Source organism: Aphelocoma coerulescens, chromosome 5 (genome assembly GCF_041296385.1).
Source record: "Aphelocoma coerulescens isolate FSJ_1873_10779 chromosome 5, UR_Acoe_1.0, whole genome shotgun sequence".
Classification (NCBI taxonomy): domain Eukaryota; kingdom Metazoa; phylum Chordata; class Aves; order Passeriformes; family Corvidae; genus Aphelocoma; species Aphelocoma coerulescens.
In genome coordinates, this window is record NC_091019.1 from 24984712 (window position 1) to 25009150 (window position 24439).

Here is a 24439-nt window from a genome sequence, read left to right on the forward strand (position 1 = left end):
AATGAAGGAAGGAAATTACGTGTAGGATTGAATGAATATTGCTTTTTTAACTCAGTAAGCAGCTAAACACAACTGCCTGCTTACTTTTCGCCCGGCTGTGTGAGAAAGAATTTCAATGCTAAAACTGTGAAAATTCATGTGTTGAAATAGTTTAATAAGACAAAAATAAAAAGATAGATGCCTTTTCTACCCCCTACAAAAAATAAATAAAACAAACTCAGGAACAAGTGATTAAAAAATCCAACAAAACTCATTGCTCACCACCAACTGATCAGTGTTCAGCCAGTCCCCAGGCAAGGGCAGTCCTGCAGATTTTCTCCCCTTCACAGTTTTCATTGCTGAGCATGACACATTATGATCTGTAATATCCCTTTGGATGGTTGGCCTCAGCTGTCCTGGCTGTGTCCCCTCCCAACTCCTTGTGCAGCCCCAGCCTATTCACTGGTGGGGCAGCAGGGGATGAAGAGCAAGTTTTAATTTTATGTAAGCACTGCTCAGCAATAACAAAAACATCCGTCGTCGTGTTACCAACACTGTTTTCTGCACAAATCCACACAAGCTACTCTGAAGAAAATTAATGCCATTCCATCCAAAATGGGTACAAAAGCTTCAGAGGGCAAGACCTAAAAGACCTCGGCATGGAAACAAAAAGGAAGTTAAGAACTGCAAAGGACTCTGAAGGTGAACTTCAGGTTGTACAATGCTAGATATCAGAGGGGATTGGAGACAGATGTGTGAGGTGAATTTAGTAAAACAATAAGGGAAGTGATTCCAGTATATACCCTGGAGAGATCTATTAGTTATGAAGGGAATTGGCTAGCAATACACTAGGAGAACATCAATTAGTATTATTATTTTTATAGAATGCAGTTAATATGTCAGGAAGACACCTTGCTTTTTGTTCTGATTTCTGTCCATAATTCTTGCACATCAAACAGTCTTTTTGCAAATCTCAGATTCACTTAGAAGTGCTCCCACCCTTCTCTCTTGCTCTGCTACTAAGGCATCATGGCCATTCTCTTTTTGTATTATCTTTTCTGAGTCATGATCCCATGCTGAATAACATAGTCCATTCCCCCTTCCACTTAAGATGATGTTAAAAGTAGTTTTAGGAATATATCTATGTGAAATTACAGAGAATTCTATATAAAATGACATTCTCTCAGGTTTGAAATCTCATTCTGTTTGAAGCAGGTTGCTCTTGTTGCAGAGAAGTGTAAGCCCTTAGAGCAAGATTTACTTAGAGAAATACTCAATTATTTTCTGCATTTACACTTTCTAAGAAGCAACTTATTGTGTCAAAGTAATTTAATGATCATGACTTCATATATTTGTTCTCCTTTGCTAATATTGACAAATACTGGCCACCTTTCTCTTTTCTGCTTAAACATTCTTATGAAAATATTTATTAACTCTGGTCTCACAACTGGGATTATGACTTTTCAGGCCAGCTTCCTTAGACAAAGAGAACACCTGAAGGTAAAGGTGAGAGATAAAAAGACTGTGTCATGAGTAAGGGAGCACCTTTCTCCTGGTTCTCAGTTCCCAGGCAACATCCATCTCAAGATGAGACCTTAAAAGTGATAGAAACACAGACCCAGAAAACTATTTCACATCAATACCTAAGACTCACTTACATTTTATTTTCCTCTGTCCTTTGAAGGAGCTGAGACAAGCTTTCAGACAAATAAGATACTTTTAAAATACATATAATAGGCATATTTTGAAAGGGGAAAGTGTGATATAGATTCCAGAATTATAATGATGATGATCATTAAATGAAGGAACAACTCAAATGAACGACTCAAATAATGCTGATCACTTAAGGCAGGAAAATAGAAATGAGCAAGTATTTTTTAAATAATTGGTTTAAAATTAAAGAAACACTTAAAAGTTTTTATGGTCATTAGTGTTGATTAATTTCTTATGGTGGGTGATAAGGGGAACCCTGAAAATTAAGTAATTTTGACATCCTGAAAATTAAAGGAAAAAACAAAGCCGTAAAACAGAGCTCCGATCTCCCCATACCCATAGCATTCTATACTGAACACCTGAAAGATGAGAGAGGCATTAAGAATACTTTTAGGAAATAATTGTATCTCCCCAACATATATCAATTTCTCTGCCCTATTTCTTTTCCTTCTTACTTCCTCAAGGGGATAGACTGGAGCAAAATGAGTGAAAATAATGGGAATTTCCAGCATATTTTGAGACTGTAAATTAGTGTCAGTTGTGTTTTCTCAGGAGTCAGACACTGAACCAATTCAGGTTTGCATATTACTTTCTTACAACCATGGTTGTTATGATGACAACAAATGTCAGGCCATGAATCTACTAACAGTGCAATAACTGTAGCATGAGGACTCAGACAAATGTTTTAAATTCTGCACAGCTTCAAGGTTATAGTATGTTGGTAATTCTCAGTGCCAGCACTGCAAGGGTAGGAATTGTCTATTCTTAGGAACGTTTTTACAGTGACTAACCTGTATTCCTAACAGTAGCAACCCACAAAGGAAAACTGTGATTTCCTAAGCCATACTCAGTCAAACTCCTTGAGTAGAAATAGTCAGCAAGAAGACCTTGATCAGGAGCATCCTAATTCAAAGTTCAGGTACCATGGCACGGCACAAAGGCTTTAAACACATTTGTGACTAAATTCCCATGCACACTAGAGCTCCAAATGTGCCATAAGCAGTTGGTATTACAACATGGTCAATCCCAACACTTTCCTTTCCTTTCCTCCCTCATCCTTGGAGCTAGTCTTTTAAAAGCTTACCCGGAAGATCAATGCTCTACTGTTGTCTCTCCCTGATCACTACAAAAGCACTCTCTCTTCCAGTATGAAGTCTGAGAGTTTTAGGTACTGAGAAGAGACAGCCAGATGTGCATGGCCGATAGGTGCTGTGTGGTCCCAAACACGACAGCTGCACACTTGCCCCATCAGGCTGTCATCAGCGCTGTTCTTACAAATTTGCTGGAGCATAGATGCAAACCCAGCCAAGATCAAGCCATCAGCTCCTGAGTCTCTGGTTTGGGAAGGCTAGTCTTTTGCTAAATTCTCCCTATTTATGTTTGATTCCAGCTTTGCATATGTTTTACTGCCATCTCATTCTGTTGGTTTCCTATATCCACATTTATATGTTTACTTTTTCTTTTTTTGTAGATTATAGACAGAATATACAAATCACACAGAGAAAATACATTGCATAACAACTACCTCAAGTTTCCAGTGTTTTTAATTTCTAAATTCTCATGTTACTCTAAATTTTAGGGCAGAAGACCATATTGGAGTCGTCTGGTCTGAGTACATCACAGGGTGCCTTCATAGTCAGACTTTTGCTAGGAATACTTTTTATCAGAATGTCTTTCTTTTGAAGGAAAATGAAAAAGTTCAGGATCTCATTTATTCCTGCAAAGACAGAAAATATAACTTTTATACCTGTGTACTAAGACCTGAAAACAGCAAAGTATGTAAAAAGCTCCTTCCTAAAAATATAGAATTTGCAACTTCAGGCAACCACACAGAACATTGATGAATGCTTAGTCAAACGACCAAAGACTACATTGAGCAGGCATTTAAATATAGCAGTGATTAGAGGAGCATAACTTCCTTTCCTCCTCATGCCTGACACATGACTTATTTCAGCAATTGAAAGCATAAAACATTGAGAAGAAAACGCTCTCCACAACAGCCAGTGGAAGATGGCCACTAGATGCTTTGGAAGCAAATAAGGGCCAAATAATGTGCCCACACTTTCAGTAGAAATGTGTTTATTTGCTTGCACTAAGAATCACGATATAAAGAGAGACCAGACATTTCTAAAAATAGATCTTTGTAAGGTTATAATAGAAGCTTGTGGCAAGTATCAAAGAATTTAATAAGAGACCGAAAGCTTCATGTTTCAAGACTGATCTAATATTTAATTTCTAAGGGCAAGGGAGACAGCTAAGATCTCTGGGAAAGAGCACATCATTAACAGCCTTTCTTGAATTCTAGTTTCAAGAACCTTTACCTGACCACTTTCAAACTTCTGATGGATTCTGTACCGAATAAATGACCAGGCAATATTCTGAAGAATCAATTTGGGGCATCATAAATATGCATTAGTCAAAATAAAAAGTTTCTGTGATTTGCTAGATAAATATTAAAAATAACTGCAATTTTATATCAAAATACCTCATTTACCAGGATTTCAATTTAAATCATCATAATAAACTCCTTAAGCAAAATCAAAACAAAAACACCTAAAAGCAAAAATATTCCACATTCTCTTTAGTCAACACAACTGGGAACAGAAGCAGGAAATGGAGATGTTTCATTTTGGGAGGGATTATTTACATGCTGCAGCACAGCTGGATGGCACAGTTGGGAGGTTATTACTCCAGCAAATTGACTGAACTTTTCCAGTATTCAGAGACCCCATATATAAGATGGCTTACAGTGCTGGCATGAGCAATGCAGCAACAGGCAATTCATTACAGAAGATTAGGACATAGATACACAAGGTCAACAGACTAATTCAACCTCTGTACTTCTACTTTATTTTTGGTCAATGTTGTCTCTAAGAATATATTTTCTTGTCTATTGACCAGTGCAGTGTTATGATAAATATGAAAGTTATGAGAAATTTCAATGTCCTGTAACCTAATAACTCTCACCATTGCTAAGATTGTTCTTGAGTCTACCTAAATTTATCATTTTTTAATTTATTTCTACAAAATACATCAACTGCATTTTTACTGGAAGCTAGCCTGTTTGAAGGTCAGGAAAAAAGATTCTTTCAGTTTAATTTTATATGTCCTAGAAGCAGTTTCTTAGCCAGCTACAATGCTGATGGAAATTGGCAATTTTCAGAAAGATGAATTTTCACTTCTGCAGCACTTTGTGAAACACCTTCTAATGTAAAGATTAATTGGAGCAGAAATAGCTCTGACTATACCGTTTTAGCTCCTGTCAAAACTATTTTGTCAGAGAATTTGAAAGAATCCCCCCAAAATGCATATGATTCAGAATTAATATAGTGGTATGGGAACAGGATATATTATTAAGAACATTTCTGAACATGCCACATCTCTAAGGGAATCCATAAAAAGGATTTTAAGAAGGGAAAAAAGATGAGGGCTTCTCTGAAAGTGAAAAGGGGGAAAAAAGGCATAGCATGAGAAGCAGGAGAGAAAATACTTCCAGGATGCTGGTAAATTTTGATGCTTTGAAGATGTCCTGAACAACAAAGACATGGTATGTGGCATACAGAGAGCCAGAGAGGGGAGTGTCTGGATGAGGGTCAGTTTGCTCTTGGGTCAGCAAAGAAGAGCAGACAGTCACTGCTGTAAACAAAATCTTAATACAAAAACAGAGGGAAAAAATCTAAGTAATCTGGAATGTGGAGTTTGTCAAAGACAATGCAAAAGAAGCTTAATCCAAGAAAGAGAGTAGCAGCTGCTGAAAGTTGTTTTATCTCTTATACACTGAAGAGTGATTATGTCACCTCCATGTTGTACACTAAATGCTAAATCTCTACTGTCGAAACCCGTGTTTTTCATTCCACAGCACAGGTCCAAACTATACAATTCAAGGCAATAAATATGCAGAGGAAAAGTTTCTACTTATTTTCCTATAATTAGCATAGATAAATAATTTTATTTTGTTTAAACCTTAGAAGTTAAGTAAAAATTGCTCATGAAATTACAGAGCAGAAGCTGTTGAAAATGTATGACAGTTTCTGAGTAGGGGAGAAAAAGCAGTTAAAGAAAGAAGTAGTGGAAGAAAACAGCACCCTGTGTATCCTGGGTCTGTGGAACACAGTAACACAGTCATTTTTCAACACAGAGGTACATTTATTTAAAAACTACAGTTGTGCCACTGAACTGCATTTTCACTCACTTGATATAAGCAGCTCAGCAGATCCACTCCATGTCTTTTCCACCTGCTAGGTAATTACAACAGTGCAGTTATAGGAAGAAAAAAAATTCCTTTATTAGACATTTTTCTGTGCAGCTTTAAGAAAGGCTGAGTTTTTTCACTAACATAAACATGGTTATATAACCCCAAGTCATACCCCAAGGTATGGAGGGGGGAAATAAACTCTAGCAGAGGTTGCCACTCAAGCACAGCCTATTTCCTTGAATGAGGGTAGAAAACTACAGTAAAGATTTGAGGTAGATATCACAATGTCAGCCTACTGAAAGTGGAACAGAAACAGTATTCAGAAGTATACCATTAGCAATTAAATACCAATACAGGAAAATGATCAGTAAATTCTGCTCTAAGACTGGATTTTTAAATACAGAAACTGTTTAAAGGTGAATACTGTGGCACATCACAATGCACAATAATTAAGATGCAAGTCTGATATTTCAAAATGCTTTATTCTTGGCTGTAGTATGTATTCACCATGCACAGTAATTCTCTGTCATCAAAAGTTAAAGAGAACACTAGAAAGATTTACCCTTTTTTTTTTTTTTTTAGCACTCAAGGGAATTAGGAACTTCAGTGGCTTTTAATGCAAAATATCCTGAAGTCATATAAGTACATTATTAAATTTAAAACAGAGAAAAAGAAAAATAAACAGAAACTTCATTTTGATGCTTCTAAAACTATTTTTCTAGAAAAAAATTAACAAAATTGACTCAATTTTATTTGAATGTCACTTTGTATTTCAAGAGAAAATTGCTCTGCCAAGGGAATGTACGGACAAAGAGAAAAGTTTGATTTGGGAAGGAAAAAAACAAAAACCAAAACAAACACCTTCTTTTGTGAGTTGTTCAATTTATATTGTCTCAGTTTGACTGACTATAAGGCACTTTGTATTACATGAATTACATGCAAGACAGGAATAAAATTAAATTCTTCTCCTGAAGACTCTATAAAGCAATGCAGCAGCCTGCTGAACTCAAAATACCTATTGCTAAGACTATCATCAGATGTGCTGGAAGTATTGAAGTAGGTGGCTGGATGTGAAATCTTTAAGGAGTGGGCAATCAAACTCTCTCCCTGAAGTCACAGCAGCTAAAAGAACTTTATCTAAAAGGATGCACCACTTTATCATTACCCACCCCACAGCATATTTCACAATATAGTGGAGCAAATTTGAAACAGATAGTACAAATCTGCAAAAAAAAAAATCAGCTATGAGGACAAAAGCATAAAAGACCAAATTCAAAAGCAGTACTGTCTGTAATAATGAGTTGGTCACTTTGACAACTGACATCTCTCAGTGGGAAGCTAAGTAACACCATACCAATGGTGACTTTAGCTCAGCTTTGGAAAAACTTGTCCATACTATGTTTTCTGGAACAGAACAGGGACAAAAAATACAGCAGACTACAATGCACAGTTCAGCTTTTCATCATGTTTTTATGTATAAAACATTGTTAATTAAATTCAATTATGAGAAACTTCCAGTAAAAACTAAGTAGAGTTTTGTGATATCCTTACATGAATACAATGATTTCTCAGGGGTAGAGGTCTCAGTTTAATAAACCAATGAACTTTTCAGTTCAATGTAGAATATCCCACAGATATTCTTAATTTCTTAACAGTTTAGGAGGAGAAGATAGAGAGACATTTATCATCAAAGCTGTTGGAGGAAGAGTTTTATTGTTGCTATGGTAATAAGTATGTATTTTTTACTTTATTTTGTCATACCATACAATTAACAGGCTTTAAGCATTCAGACTGGACAACCAAGCTTCCTCTTCTGTGCATCAACAACTTGCCATAAAGAAGGGGGGGAAAAAAGGGCTGTAATCACATAAAAATAAATTTGCATGAAACTAAGAAAGTTTTAAGCTTTCACAGGGCAAACCACAGTAGCTGATTAGATCACAGAAGGATGTGTTCCTGCAGTCTCGAGTAAATAAAAATTGTGATCCAAATAGTCTCTAAAGAAAAATTTCCTTACCCTAAGGAAAAAAAGTAGCACATAGTGGGATTTCCAGTGGAGAGAAGGGTGAAATTTTTCTGTGTTGCCCCTTTTTATATTCCATTCTGATATCTCCCATTAAATCTGACAAGAGGCAAACTGTCAAGTCTGGCAGGAAGCCTTATAACTCTACTGAGAAGCAGTGCATCCCCAAAGAATTGGGAGACAAAACTCAAAATATAGTTAAAAGAGGACTTTTACACAAAATTTGATTTTTAGCTTTTAATTACTGAAAAAAAACCACATTCTTTTCTTTATCAATGCAAAAAAAGACAATAAACAGAAGCAAGTCCAATGAAGGGCCACTGAAATGGCCAGGGTCATATTCACTTTTCCTGTGAGGAGAAAGTGAGGGAGCCAGAATTGTTCAGAACAAATAACTTGGGGGGCTGGGAGGTGGCAGGGACAGTTTCTACAGCAGGATATCTTCACAGTGGTGTAAGGGAGAAAGTCAAGAAAGAATGAACAAGTTGAAACGAGAGGTTCTGGCTCCTCTGTCATGAGAAAAATCAAGCTTCAAATGAGGCTGCCCACAGAAACTCCTGTCTTGGTGTCCCTGGAGGTTTTCAAGACTCCTCTGGGTAAGGTCATGACCAACCTTGTCTGCGCCCAAGCTGTCCTGGCTTTGAGCAGGAGGCTTGCCTAGCAGTGGTCCCTTTCAACTTCAACTACCCTATAATGCTTTATACATATGGAAAAATTCCATATTAAGTACATTATATTAATACATGAGTATTATAAGTTATAAAAATCCATTCCCTTAATGGTTTAGCTGAAGCAATCTGAGAGATTTCAATGTCCCCTTTCTGTGATTAGAAGTAGGCAGATTTTAAGCTAGGATGAAGGATTCTTTAGTTTTTGGAGACAGATTCACTACTTACAGGGTTTTTTTTCTTCTCTCTTAAAGAGTGGGTTCTGCTCTAAAACTTTATCCAGTAACAATTGCATTACCCATGCTTACTGTGTGTGAGATCACATTCTATTTCAGACTTGAAGACCTGTTAGTTTTCTCTAGGTGCAAGCACCCCACCTTCAACTTACAGCTACAAGCCAACGTGATTTTTTTTTCCTAGGAAATCTCTTTCACTTTCATATTAAAATAATATGAATAATCCTTTGTAGTAGATTCTACCAATTCTTTCAAGCCTAGCTTACTTCTGAGAAGCTGGAATCTTCCCAACTAGTAGCAATCCTACTTCAGTTGATTTAAAAAATTTCTGAAAACACTCTTTTTTTAAACTTTGTAGTTTGTGGTAATAATTAGAATATCCTGCATATTACACTGATGTCTTCTCTTAATGAGTTCTGCTATATTATCTCCTGAATACTTCTTAAACATTGTCTTAAATGAAAATTTAAGCTGCTGGCAAAGACTGAAATCTTGCTACTGAAGTACTCTTTCATCTGCATTGCAAATTAGCAGCTAAGAACATGTCTACCTGGAAGTTATGCAGCATAGGTATGGAAATCTTACAAGATCTAGGATGAGGTTATTCTTCCATAAAATCCATGAACCTGAGGCGTAAGCATAGCTCTAGTCCACAATAATATTCTCATTACTTTCATAGGCTTACTAAATATTATATGACATTAAAAGAATATATTTCAAGGCCTGAGTCTCATTCCATTTTTGAAACTGTGTCCATGGTGCTTTACAACTGCAAATTAAATAAGATTTCAGTGATAAAATGGGCCTAAGTATCAAGGGGCTATTAGAATTCACATGCAGAAATACGGGACCAAGCTCAGAAACCACCTTAGTTACATCACAGGTCATCTCTATTGTTTCTCTTTCTGGACAAAAAAACCCTGTAACAGCTTGTTTGAATCAGATTCAAATACCTATTTTTGAATTAAGAATACATTTTTAAAAATATGCTTAAAATTGACTATAACTGCTTTTGTTAAACACTATTTTCAAAAAAAAAAAAAAAATCAATAATATATTTAGACAAAAATTGGCCTCAACCAATTAAACAAACTACAAAAAAATTCTAGGAAGAAAATCTTTATTTCCCTACACTTAGTGCTAGCTTGACTAAATCAGTCACTAAACTGCCTAAACAAAGTTACTATTCTGTTCTAGCTACTGAAATTAGTTTGGCATTTGTGCTGCAGTTTCTGTTGTGTTGTGGTAATCAGTCTGGATGACAGCTCTGCCATTGGTAAGGTGGACAAGTAATGATGACAAATAACTATTTTTTCCACTACCATGTAGGATTCACAAAATACAACATGATCATGTCTTGTATTGGCTGCATGCACCATGCTTCTAAATGTCATCAAGCCAAACCAGCCACCCCCCTGGATATTTGCATTTTTCACCTTCTCACAGCAGTAATGGCTGAACAGAGCAGTAAGACTGCCAGCATATCCCCATCCAATTTTGAGGTTTTTATTTGTTAAAGAAGGCTGGAGCTTCAAATCTGACAAAACAAATTAGTTTGGTGGCTGCAATTCAGACCTCATTCACGTAGCAACAGAGTCAATAAAACCACCCAAATTCAGAAAGGTGGTGTTTTCCTTAGAAGACTGCATTAAGTAAACAGAAAAAGAAGGTCCTTGCTCTCCTGCAGCAGTTTCTTCACTTCACATCATTATAACACATCAATAAATCTGTCTGAGCACCTGCCTGTTGTTACTGGTTATAAATCCCACAGTATTACCAAACACTCCAATTTCATTTTAGCAAATGTCTGTTACTGATTTAATGTTCTATGTTTCAAAGAGTTGCATCTTCAGCTGAAGATGTATAGAAACAGTAAGGCTAACAAATCAGGTTCTGAAAAGGATTAGAGAGTTGTCATCTTGAAAGTGCTACTTTACATTCAGTAAGGTTATTGATAACCTCAAAACATAATAATTGTCCTAACTGGGAGACTGGAATCAGTGGGTCTTCCTCCCATGCAAAGTCTTGAGACTTAGTGAACAGCACTAGTAAAGAAAGATGTTCTACTGTGCTGTGTTATATTACATGTTTTTTTCAGTTTTTATTTCTAGCCTCATTTTGTTTCATGTATGAACAGTGAGGCCACATTTGCAACTTTGATAAAGAACAATCTATGTGCAATCTCTTCCTTAAGAACATAATTGAAAGCTATTACAAGATCATCTCTCAATCAACACTTTGATAAATTTAGCAGACTGAATTTCTCAAGTCTTTCAGCGGTAATGGTTCCTAGATTACAGGCCTTTCTTGAATCTCTTCTCTGAATTCATCTCAGTAATTTACATTTGCATAACAGGACAGCCAAATTGGACATTAATGTATGGAGCAGTTCCGTTGATGTACAGAAAAACAGTATCACCCTTTACAACCTTGCTTGATGTTTGCCTTCTAACTCAACATTATTTTTGGGATAGAGGATATTTAAATGCTCCTGAGAAACCAGCACAAGATCCCATGAAGTAAAACATGAGGCAAAATACTTTTAACTACTTATATATTTCTAGCTAAATTCAAGAGTTCAGACATTAACATGCTTTATATTTTCTGCTTCATCTAATGCTGGAACATACAAAACTCATTTAACTATTCACTGCAGCACTTTGTGACTGTTTCTACCAGGGATCTTCTAACTCTACTTATATTGTCAATTAACAAAAGTACTTGATGTACATTATCATCTTCACTATTATCTTTTTGTTTAAATTTGGCAGACTTAAAAATGTCGTGTCAGATTTTTGCTATTAGAGTAAAATTGTGATCAAGTACAATATTGTTGCCTGCCTTATTTCAATATATTAAATATGAAGAGTGGAAGACTGGCCATACACTAAGTGAAGATAGTCTCACAAATACTGTTATTAGGTGACTTGCATTAAATTCTAGTATTTCCTCAGCAATTACTGCATTCAATTGTACACAGGGTGTACATTTTATCTAAACAGAGTTTTATCTTGACCCTATTTTTCAAAGGTATGAGTCTTTCTTCTCTTCAATTATTTTTGCTCTTTGGGGTTTATATTTCACCTATGAGGTTCCACTTAAATGCCATTCACTTTACTGCTTTCCTCCACCTCCCCCCTGCATCTCTCTGGTAAATTTTTTTTAATTTCCTATGGAGTATCTGACACATGTAGTGTTAATTACCTCTACCTTCACAGAATGTACATTGATGTCTTGATTACAATTGGATGCTTCTGTTTCCTCCTTTAAGGCTTTTATCTGACAAGGTCCCTTATGTAAAACTGTATTCAATTAACAAATGTCTCTGCAATACAAATATCTACTGAATTTCAAGTCTGACTTAGCTTGACTTGCCACATTAATTGAATTAAAGTGGTTTCCTGGAAGGACATTGCTTATTGATGAGATGACCTAATCAAAATTATCTTGGCAGGTGTCCACAGTCAATATGGAGCCATATAGAATCTGGGGTGGAAAAGCAATCAGATTGAAATTTGCCTTCCAGTTTCTTTTGAAATTAGGGCATTTCAAGTCTTGAAGCATCCCTAATACAATTACATGAAGTTCTGGGAGATACTGTGTCATTTAGAAGCTGTATCTGAAAAATTTCCTCTAAAACTACTGACTTGTTTTGTGAATATAAAAAAAAAAAACAAACATGCAGATACTGTTATTGCCTGAGACTTCTCTAAGAAAACAAAATATGTCTATAAAGGACATATATATATATATATATATATATATATATATATATAAATAAAGTGGTTTAAGGGTTGACATAATCAGATTTTGGGTTTTCAGTACTTTCAGGCAAGTGTACACGGCTCAGGGAGAAAGCAGATGCAAAGACAATGTGTGCTTGGGCAGAGGAAGGTCCAGAAGGGCTCATCTTTTGACCACAGGATGTATTTCATGGCAACATAATACAGCCCCGAGAGATTAAAAAGTATTTTGCTTACTGAATTACAGGTCTCTTCATTATTGAGGGGAGACAGTAACAGAAACTCATAGAGGAGCAGAAAAATTATGGCTAACCCTAAAAATTTATGAAGTAGAAGAATCACAGCAAGGAACAAAAGAGGGTCTCTGAATATGCATGACAAGCATGTAAACTGACCACATGATAATCTAAGTATTGTAAAGGTGTACACATCTATAGCAGGACCTAGTCACATCATATAAATATGAAAATTAGGTAAACTGAAAGAATTTGTCATCATGATAATTAAGAAATTTAACTAAATAGCTGTCTATTGGGAAAAGAATATTGTATGATGTAGACTGCTCAGCAGCATATACAGTGTCCTATGACAATTTTCTGACACTTGGCATGTTATTTTATAACAGTATTTCTACACAGCACAGTGGTGGAACCAGAGGACAGAAACTTTCTACCCTTGGGAACAAAACACAGCTGACGAGTTTCGAGGGTTTTAACTAAATTTAAGTTCTCGGGAAAATAGTGGGAGGAAAAAAAATGCCATCAAAACAATCAAATGAGTAACCACTAATAATTTCTTCCTACAACAACATAAAAGTCTTTATGAAGGTTTCCTATACTAGCGCATGAATTCAAAGTTTTGACACTGCCCCATTTGATATAAACAGGAGGAAATAAACATAGAGGAAAACAGATTATCACAGAGGCAAAGTGGCTCAGAGAAAATTCTCAAAAAGTATTATCAATGCCATTTCGTCAAATGAAACAAATACATCTGTTGAAGAGTCCTCTTGATTCAGGCCCACTCAAAGTTTTCATTAATGATGAGGATACTGAAAGATAAAACATAACGTTAAATTCTAGGCTTCCAACTGGTTGTCATCTTGACAATGTGTAACTATGATTTAAAAAATTGAACCAAGCAAAATCATCCTTAAATATGGATAATATTTTGAATCTAGGGTCATCACCCTCCTACAAAAATATTGTGGAAGTGTGGAAAAATGGTTTCACAGAAAAGGATTTGGAGGTTTTTATGGTTCAGGAGCTAAACATAATTTTATGCTGTTGTAAAAGCAGTAAATTGTATTTGGGATGTACCTGCTAATACACAGCCTTGAAAATACTGGAAATTATCCTCTACCATACTTATCAAGGATAAAGACTTACACAGACTATCATGTCAAATTTCAGGCATTTCAATGAAGATTAGGGTCAACTGCAGATAGTCCAGAGGAAACAAGAAAAATTACAAAGAGATTAAGAGCTGTGAAAAAAGGAGGAGGAGAGAAAACTATAAAGGAGTAATAGAAGGTTATGATAAGTTCCCAAATACCTAAAGAGCTGCTGCAAAGAGGATAGCATAAATTCATTTTCCATGCCTAGGGATTACATGACCAAGAGGAACAGATTTAAACAGCATCAAAAGGAAGAACCAAGTTAGTCCTAAGGAAAAAAAACCAACCTATCCATGCGGAAGATAATACAATAAAACATAATATGGAAATTGTGATGCCTCTGTCCCTGCAAACAGTCCCTTCAGAGGCACTTTGGCCTTCCACAGACATGGGCTGACAGAGACCTAATGAAGTCTGACAAGGGCAACTGCAAAGTCCTGCCGCTGGGATGGAGTAACCCATGCCAGCTGCACACAGGGCTACATCAGCAAAGTGACAGCCAGCAGATTGAGGAAAATTATTATTTCCCTCTACAGCACTTGTGAGACTCAACTGCTGTCCATGGGTACTTCTTGTATAAAACACAGATTACAAGACATGTTGACATACTGAACTGCAGCCAGCATGAGTTAGAGCCTGGTGAACATGATGGATAAGGAGGACTGAAAAATGAGGCTGGTTAGTATTCAGAAGAGAAAGTTCATGGGCCATCTTACCGTAATGTCTAATGGGAAGCTGTCAAGAATAGAGAGTGAGCATAAGACCCTCCTCAACAGTGACAGTGACACATGAAAGGAGATTAACACAAAGTGCAACAAGGGTAATCTGCTTAAATGCAAATAAGAACAAAAATCACCATGAAGATTGTCAAATATTCAGCTGGCTTCTCAGAAAGATGTGTATGTCCATCTTTGGAAATACTAAAAACCTGGGTATGCAAAGTTCTCCACTACCTGATCTCATCTGGCCATACACTAAGTAGCAGCTGCACCAAATGATCTCCACAGCTACTGTCCATGAAATCAAATCCTCCTCAAAAAGAAGTATCAGGAATGACATAAGCATACTTGATGGTATCCTATGTGGCAAAGATGACTGCATCACCTTGAGCTATTCTGTCAGTTCTATAACCCTAGAATTTTCCATCTTGTGGGGGTATTTTGAGGACATGTCAGTTGACAACAGAGGATCTATCAGCAGACAATTTCACAGAATGACAGAATAGTTGAAGCTGGAAGGGACCTCTGAAGATCACCCAATTCCAATCTTTGTCTCAAAACCCAGTCAATTAAAGCAGTTGGCTCAGGACCAGGTGTATCTGGATAGAGGTAATATCAAGAAAAGAAGACTGCTGGTGACCAGTTTAGCTTCCTGTTTTGAAAGTTTGGGTCTCACACACTAAGTCAAGTTTGCATGGCACATATTCCTGTCAGACCCACAGACATTTGAAGATGCCATATAAAAGTGTCACTGGAAAAATGAACCCACCCGTAAATCAGAAAAATACTTGCAACAACCTTCATACATTTTTTTTGCCTTATTTTTACCATCATCAGCATCACTTACAAGAATAGTTCAGGGAATCTGCTATCTTTCCTCAACACAGCTGGAAAATTTAACTCAATTTTGCCTTACACCACCCCTTTCCCCTGTACTCTGCATGCAGTTATTTGTCATGAACAAATAAATTAGCCTTAACTGTTATGAGCAAGCAGAATGCTCTCAATTAGAGGTAGCACCTTCAGACTCTGTTCACTCAGCAGCAGGAGGACAGGAAAATGTTTCTGTTATTGAACTCCTTGGCACTGTCTTGCTCGAGGATATTTATTTTAATAAACACAAGGTCGTTATGCTGGCATGAGGACACCACAGGTTCTCCCTAAGTGTTACTCTCTGATTACATGCTATCTATCTTGCTGTTGTATCTATAGCTGAGTTCTGTCAGCTTCATCTGAGCAGCTCCTGTTAAAATTAGAAAAAACCTCAAGGGAGGGCAGTCTCATAAACAGGGGGCTCTACTTCTGGACAGTTAGCAGACAGCTCCATATGCAGGAACAGCTCCAGCTCCTTTGCGCTGCTTGCTCTATCGAGCACCTGTCACTTCACAGTATTGCATCTATCTCTGCATACTAAGGACAAGCTTGTTGATGTCTCATTCACCTGGTTTATTTTGTATACAGAATGGAATGTAGCAATGGAGGTGCTGATCATTAAGAAGCTTTTTTAAAAGTTAGAGATGTTAGACTATTATCCTGACCAGATCTAGAACAAGCAATTGCATACTCTGTTTGACACTTCTCTGTTGTAGACTAATTATACTGTCAGACCAGCTAATGCCACTAGTTTTATGGATGTTTTAGTCCACTTCTGCTGCCTCAAAGCACCAATTTGCCACAGTGCAGAACAGCAAAAACAGTGTGATGAAAACTCACTCATGGCCCTAAAAAATCTTTTAAAAAAGATCAGTGTGCCTCCAGTGAGAACAGTCTCATTGTTACTTCTTGTCTGTAACAAGGAATGGAGAAATAAATGCTCTTACAAAATATTTGAGAGATGTAGTACTGTTCTCTGTCAGTGGTGAAATGACCAAATAGCCTTATCTAATATTTGGAATGAAGAAGGAAAAGAATTAAAAGATCATTGAAGGAGGAGGGACCAAAAAACCCAAACTCTCAAGCATTCACTTCCAGTAACACATCACTTGTCAGAGATTGAGCTTTTCCTGAATCAAAATATAGAGACCACACTCTACCCTCTGTCATTCTATACTTTGAAAAATACAAGGAAACACCTTGTTGGGATTCTGTTGACCTAACAGATACAGCAGTGACTGGGGATTGTTTGAATGAGGGAGGGGGGCAGAGGGAATTTCTTTTTTTACTTATCCTAACCCAAGGAAAGTTTGGAAAAGAAATTATTTCAAGCAAAAAAAAAAAAAAATCATGCACCATAGGTCTCAATTGCAATAATAGAAAAGGATGCCTTTTTTAAGACTTCAGTTATTAATGGGAGTATTTTTTTCCAACATCAGAATGAAACTTCAAATGTTCATAGCAAACATAGAAAGTTGCATCTATGGCTTACTATTGCATTTGAAAATCATGTATACACTGTGTGTCCATTTTCTCAGGCTCAGAGAGTGGTAAAACCTTCTCAACAGTCATAGTAATGTATAAGAGAGGAAATACTTCTGTTCTTCCTTCAAAAATGGATAAAAATTTGGCAGCTGCTAAGAGCAATTAATCTTCCTGCTAACTCTGCCATTTATAACAAAATCTGTAATTTGAGAAGCATTTTTAATTATCTTACACTTTCAGGCTGTCAGCCACTATGGTGATACAATATATATTCTTTGTTAGCAATGATCTCCAGGATATCTGATTTCTTAAACACTTTCTAGCAGTTGAATTCTCTCAAGATAAATAACTTGCTCTGTATTTTGGTAAAGAGAAGCAACCAAGTTCCCATTTTCAAATCCCATCATTTTTCCTACACACACTCTTCAAAAAAAAACATAGTCTTTTACACTTGGAAGACAATGGACAATTCAGCCACAGAAAGAATTTCTCAGAGCTCTGTGTTCAAAAGATGCTTATAAAAAAGGTTCAGTGCATTTCTTTCAGTACTGAGCATGACCATTTAACTATGCTTGCCGGAATACTTTGCAGTGCCCAAAGCATCAGCCAGAGCAAATGCAATCTTGTGTCATGTTTGCCATCAACTATTACTTCCACCTGGTACATCGATTTAGCTCCCTTTCTAAACTTTAGGTACCCTAGGTACAAACTGTCTTCTCAGTAACCCTAACCACACAAATTGTTTTACAGTTTGCCTTTTTAAAATTTACTGTGTTGTGAATATTCTTCTTTCTGATATTATTCATTATTAAACATCTCTTCTGACTCACTGCACATGGTAAAGCACAATTGCCTTAGCTTTCTGTGTCTTTTTGTGCCTATTTTGCATGCACTCTATCTCTACTACATATTACTATGCACATCCAGATCCATTCAATCCATTATCGTCCTTGCAGTTCCCACAGGTGATTCAATGTTTGTAAAACAGATGCTAGAACCACATAATCATAACTGTTATTATTGTTATTATTGTTGCTGCTGTTATGATTATTATTACAGTAATAATGAAGGGAAGGAAGCATTGATGTAAAAGCTGAGTTTTTAGATGCAAACATATCTCTTCCTTGGTTTCTTGTAGGCTTTACTGTAAACCATTTGCTACACAGATGCTGAACCTGTCTGGAATCAAACATCCTTCTTGCAGACCTGCTGCTTGGCAGCTGAAATTTCCCCCAATGCATTTGTCCTTCAACAAGTAAGCATCCTGCTTTGAGTTCTGATTACTCTTTGTGGGGAGGGGAGTAGGGAATGGAAGATCTGAATAGTAACTCTTAACATACTGGTGTACTACACAAAGATAATAAGAAATATAATCAGGATTATGAATTAGAAGAAAGTGTTAAACTGTTCAATGTCTATTCAGGAAGACATTGTAAATTTTTTTCAACTCATTAATAACCTATAAGAAATTACTTAATATTTGCAAAAGAGATAAAAACTTCTTGTTTGATTTAAGACCACAAGATTCAAATGTGGGATTCAGACCTGACAATGCCATTGTTGAAGTGCATCTCTCTTTGCACTGAAATTCTCCTTCTCAAAATTAACTATTCTTCTTTTGTCCACCCTCCTATTGTACAGCATCGCTCAGTCTTAAATAATGTCCATGCTTAGTCACTGATATCACACCTTTGCTTTGAGCAGATTTGCCCCAGGGATTAATTTAACTGAATTTGGAGAATACTTTAGCATCCTCTAACACAAGATGTTGCATAAAGGGAGGAAGGGGGACACCTATTGTTTAATACAAGTTAGAGATTTAATAAAGAAATCCTCTGAGTAATCACGTATTCCTGAATACTGCTGTGCGTTTTCATTTAGTAGCTCCAAAACTAATTATTATGTAGCTACCTCAGTGTTTTGAAAAACATAACATGCAGTTATTTTGTGATTGCATGTTATTTTTTCATATCAACCTTGTCACTTCAAGAGGCCTTAAAACATAATTAAAATATCAGAGATCCTATGATTAAGCTGAAGAGAGGCTTGTGCTTTGAAAATTCATCATTCAGCTACACTGTTTAATGGCTCTTCAGGAAATTCTAGCCTAAAAGACGTTTAATAATATGTATTTAATCAAGCAGCAAAAAGAACAGTTCCCATTTCTTTTAGAAGGTATGTCATTACATTCAGCCATCAAGAACCACCTCTTTTTGGGCTGCTCTATAAGCTGCAGTAAAGGGTAATTCAATAAACATTAAAAAAAAAAAAAAAACCACAAAAAAAAAACCACCACCAACAAAATGAACCAAAAAAAGGCAAAAAAACCAAAACAAAACACCAAGCTGGACATTTCCTGCAAGCTGGGCAACCAAGTACCAACCCATTCACAAAAACAAGGAAGAGGACTCGAGCAAACTGTCTATTCCTCAGGCCATTCATTGTTCTCCCACAGAAAGGACTTGCAGACACAATGCATACAGCAAGAAGCAGCTCAAAATTAGGATTTCACCGAAAAGTCTAGATGATACATATATGCTCACATAAACATAAAAGAGATTTATTCTGTGATTCTAACCCATACACTTTTTCTTAGTTATATATTCCAATGTACAATGATAACAAAGTCCACATTAAAGTAGTAGAACAACTACACTAATTTTGAATTACACTGGCCAGGATAAGAAAATATTATGTCAAAATAAATGTGGCCTAGAGCTGGAATCCGCTTCTTTTTTTCCCAGACATACAAATCTCCAGTAAAATCCACCCTAAGCTTCTCTAATGTAATCCAATATCAAATCAGTAACCAAAAAATAAGGTGTTTTCAACCCAGAGTAGTATTTTTTCATTAATTATCAGCAGTGTTGAAAAGTAAGAATTTCAGGACTGAACTACAAGCCTTTGGAAAACACTAAATAAATTATTCATCTCAGCACTTCTCCATCAAGATGTTGTTGTCTAATATTCAAGTTCAGATGTTTATGGGAGCATCTTTTCAAGCTATTGAATTTTTATAACCTTAAAGCTCACTTGATAGGACAATAAGGAGGTCTTCAAGCTGCATGTCAATAAGGACATCCCTATCATCTAAGAACATGTAATCATAGAATATCCTCAGCTGGAAGGGACCCACAAGGGTCATCAAGTCCAACTCCTGGCTCGGCACAGGACAGCCCCAGAAAATCAAACCATGTGCCTGAGAACATTGTCCAAGCACTTCTTAAGGCTTCGTGCTGTGACCACTTCCCTGGGGAGCCTGTTCCAGTGCCCAAACACCTTCTGGGTGAAAAACCACTTCCTGATATCCAGCCTAAACCTTCCCTGATAGAGCTTTGTGCCACTGCCTCAGGTCCTGTCACTGGTTACCAGGGAGAAGAGATCAGTGTCTGCCCCTCCACTTTCCCTCATAAGGATGCTGTAGACTCCAAGGAGGTCTCCCCTCAGTAATAATTATGTGTGAATTATATTAGAGAATCCCACCAAAACAATCCAACACAAACATGGTCAGATTTCTAATATTTAGGGAGTCTTAATATCATATTATGCGTTGAAATCTAACATTCTCAACAAGAGAGAAGAAAGGCAACAATCCACTTTAAAGATCAAACAGTGAGAGAAAATGCACATCTAATGACCTGAAGTTTTACATTAATAACTTTAGTCTGTTTTACACCTATGAATAACCAGCATCTTCTATTCCAAAGTAATTTCCCTTCCTAGAATCACATTATAGACATTCTCACATATGATTTTAAATATTTGAACTTTTCAGTGGGATAGGATCATCCTAAGCAGTTAGAAACTCACAGCTGAATTGCGAAGATACTGCTAATTACCATAGAGAGAAAATATAATCTTGATGCTCAAGATTCAAGCTGCTTGTAGGTTTAAAAAATAATAAATACTGTAACAAAAAGAATGGATTATACAGCTTTAGATTTACTATGTTCTTACCACAGCTGCTGGCTGAAAACTGCCAAGAGTAAAACTTAGAAAGTGAGAATTTACTGGATACCAAGTAGCCTATAACTATGGACCCATTCAACTTGTGCTATTCAGCTTCTGAAGGTTAATTTTCTATCTATCTTTTTATTTTTTAGTTATCTGTAATGGAAAGGAAAACACACAGCAATTAGATCTTTTAAAATATCTCAGATTATGGAGGATATTGCAGAATCAGTACAGGAATGTAAAAAAAGACTGTAAAACAAACATATTCATTGGTCTCACTGGGAACTGTAGATTGTTTATTTCTCTTAAAAATCCAGCAGCTATATAAGACAACTAGCACATAGCATTCTCAGTCTGAAGACTTGTTTGTGATTGGAGACATGGAGAACTTCTGGTAAGCTTGCTCAAGACATTTTTTCAGATCTAATATTTGCTAAAATGAACACTAATTCATGAACCAAAACTCAAATAGCAACATCTTTAGGTGGCCAAAACAATAGCTGTCAGAGGAAGGGGAGAGTTGTTTCTTAAGATTTCTGCCAAATGCATGGAGACATGAGTGGGGATTTCCAACTGCATGCTACAGAATCCATGGATTTCAGAAATTGTTTTCATTATTTCCATATGCCCCATTTGATACACCATCATAACTTTTGTCTTCCTACACTCAAAGGCTAGGTCAGAATTTAGACCTGTTTTCCCTATCGATGAAAATATTTCTATTTCCTTGACTTGACTGAGTTTTACTTTCCTGACTGCTTCCACAAATGCCTAATTTAACTCAAATAGAGGAAAAAATATTACAAATTTGTCTAATTCAAGCATTTAGAAGTTAAGGGAGACCTTAAAATGACTTGAAATTAATTTGCTGAAGCAAAAGAAGAGTTAAGGTACAGGAACTCTTTGGTCAGTTTCACCTTCATTTTGTGAAACAAGAATTTCACACATCTGAAAACTGTATTGGTAGAAAATGTCAAATCTACCACCCAAACTGAACTGACGTTAATCAGAAGTGGGATGATAGTGCTCATAACCTTCTTATCAGCCTCCTCTAACAGGAAACAGATAATGAGCTTGAAGTTAGAATGCCATATAACAGTGGGAGAGGACAATTAACTGTGGATGCAAAATCCAGTGAATCAGTGTGGACATGTAAAATGCACAATATAAAATCAGAAAGATATTATTCATGGACAACCTTGAGCTGTAACTCTTGCTGTCAGAAACTGACCCTCACTATGTGAAATGTTACTGATGTTAACTAGCAAGGCTACAAAAGTCTTTATGCTGTAAAGAATCACCATTCTCACTTTAAACTTGTAAAACTGAGCAACAGCAGATTAGAATCTGGGTATAGCAATATCAGTATGTATGCACTACAGAAATCAAGTGAAAAATTAATACACGCTCTTAAAGTCAAGAGAGCTACTAAGGAGAGTTCTGGCTGTCTGCAGAAGAGAAAAGATCATACATTCAAAAGATGCCATGTAAAAAGTGACCTGTTTCATTTGACTTATTTACAAGGTCTGAGGTAAAGAGAAGAGCAGAGATCTTCTGTAGTGTGAGGTATGAATCACTGCAAGGACAAGAGAACACCTGTGGTGCTACAGACAACTTGAATGAAGGGAGCCCAGATGTCTTTGAAGTAAATACAAGTTCATTTCTGGCTACCCCAGCTTACTTATCAATAAGGCATAAAGGAGTGAGCAAGCCTACTGCACATCCATCATTAACATTTCTCCATTTCATTATAGACAGAAAATGCACTTGCAGCATGTCAAGCTGAAATAGCTCTTGGCATGAGTCAGAGAAGAAAAACCATAAAAGATCAGCCAGGAGGAAATGCAAAATTGTTTAAAAATGGTGAAGTGTTTGTTTCTCCCAGTGTCTGGAAAAGGAAACTGCTCTATTTTTCAGAAAACCTACTCAATAAAAAAGAACAATACAGAATTTCTTATTTCCTGATTATTGTTAAAAAATAATTTTTTCAATTCCATTCCTCCCTATTAGGTGTTCAAGAGAAGGACAGAAACACAGACAAAATAGCTATTTTCTAGAATATATCCTCTCCTTTTTCCTTCCATGCCTTTATTTTTTTTTCCAGGATTACCATGGTTTACTGACACCAAAGACATTAAGGATAAGACAGTATTTTAAAAATACCATTTAATAGTTTTACTGGGTTTAGTCATCCTTTACTATGTGTAGAGGCTGAGGCACGTAAAGGCTTTGCCTACACTGCCTACTAAAAGTGCTCTAATATCCTGAATTCTGCTCCCCTAGCTGTTTTGAGCACCAGTGAAGAATTCTAGTGCTCTTTTTCTGCCTACACACTACTACCTCCTTCTGATGGAAAATCAATGCACTAGTCTCCTTTCACAATCCAGATAGAGGCAAATTCAGTCACCTTCCCATTGCTGAAACCATGTTCTGTAGTCATCAGATGATAAAATGAACTTGAGAAATCTCAATGCAATAATTTTATTCTCTCTTTATCACTTCATCTCTGCTTTAATCAAAGGACTGTCAAATAATGTTATCAAGGACAAGCAAAGCATTCAGTAGTTAATAACCATGAGCATTTAATAGATAGCATAAATCAAAAGCCAGAAAAAAACACAGAATCAAGAAATTAACCATTTTGAGGGTAATGAGGGAATGTAAAAAAGTTGAAAAATAAAATTTTCTGTGCAATACAACTACAACATGGACAACAGCAGTTCATATTTTCTCTAATGTTGCTGCTCACAGTAAGTGCCTGTCTCACAGGCACCAACTCTAACTACTCACAAATACACTCACTGCTTTGGGTATCAGATCAAATGATCACAGAACTGATCCACTCTTAAAAGGTATATAAACAATATACATATAGTGCTACACATTATTATAATAACATATAAAGAAATAATAAATTGACACCCTACTGAACATGAGCCAGCAGTGGGCCCAAGTGACCAAGAAGGCCAGTGGCATCCTGGCCTACATCAGGAATAGTGTGACCAGCAGGACTTGAATCCTAAGGAAACCTGGTGTGACTGTGTGAGTGTTGGGTGTGCAGATATGAAAGCACCTTAGCCCCAGCTCAGGTGGGGCAAGTGTGACTGCCAGAGTGGCCCCTCGATGATCAGGCAGAGAAGTTTCCTTGACAGAGACCTTATCACTCTCTACAACTGCCTGAAAGGAGGTTGTTGCGAGGTGGAGCTTGGTCTCTTCTCCCAGGTGACAAGTAGCAGGACAAGAGGAAATAGCCTCAAGTTGTGCTAAAAGAGGCTTAGATTGGATATTAATAAAAAAATTCTTCACTGAAAGGGTTATTAAGCATTAAGACAGGCTTCCCAGGGAAGTGGTGGAACCACTGTCCTTGGAAGAGTGGAAAAATATGTAGATATGGTGCTTAGGGGCGTGGTTTAGTAGTAGAGCTGGCAGTGGCAGGTTAGAGGTTGGATGATGTG

At 36.6% G+C, this 24439-nt stretch overlaps 1 protein-coding gene across 19 annotated transcripts in view; it reads right to left on the reverse strand.

The window, feature by feature from the left end:
- Positions 1–24439, reverse strand: part of LRRC4C (leucine rich repeat containing 4C) — a 513517-nt gene that overhangs the window by 302281 nt on the left and 186797 nt on the right. The window contains exon 3 of one of the 19 annotated variants that reach the window (XM_069017146.1): positions 5885–5930. The exons of the other annotated variants lie outside the window; for them this stretch is intronic. The gene's annotated coding sequence lies outside the window, so the exon portion shown is untranslated. The remainder of the gene's footprint in view (positions 1–5884; positions 5931–24439) is intronic. 19 annotated transcript variants of the gene reach the window in all.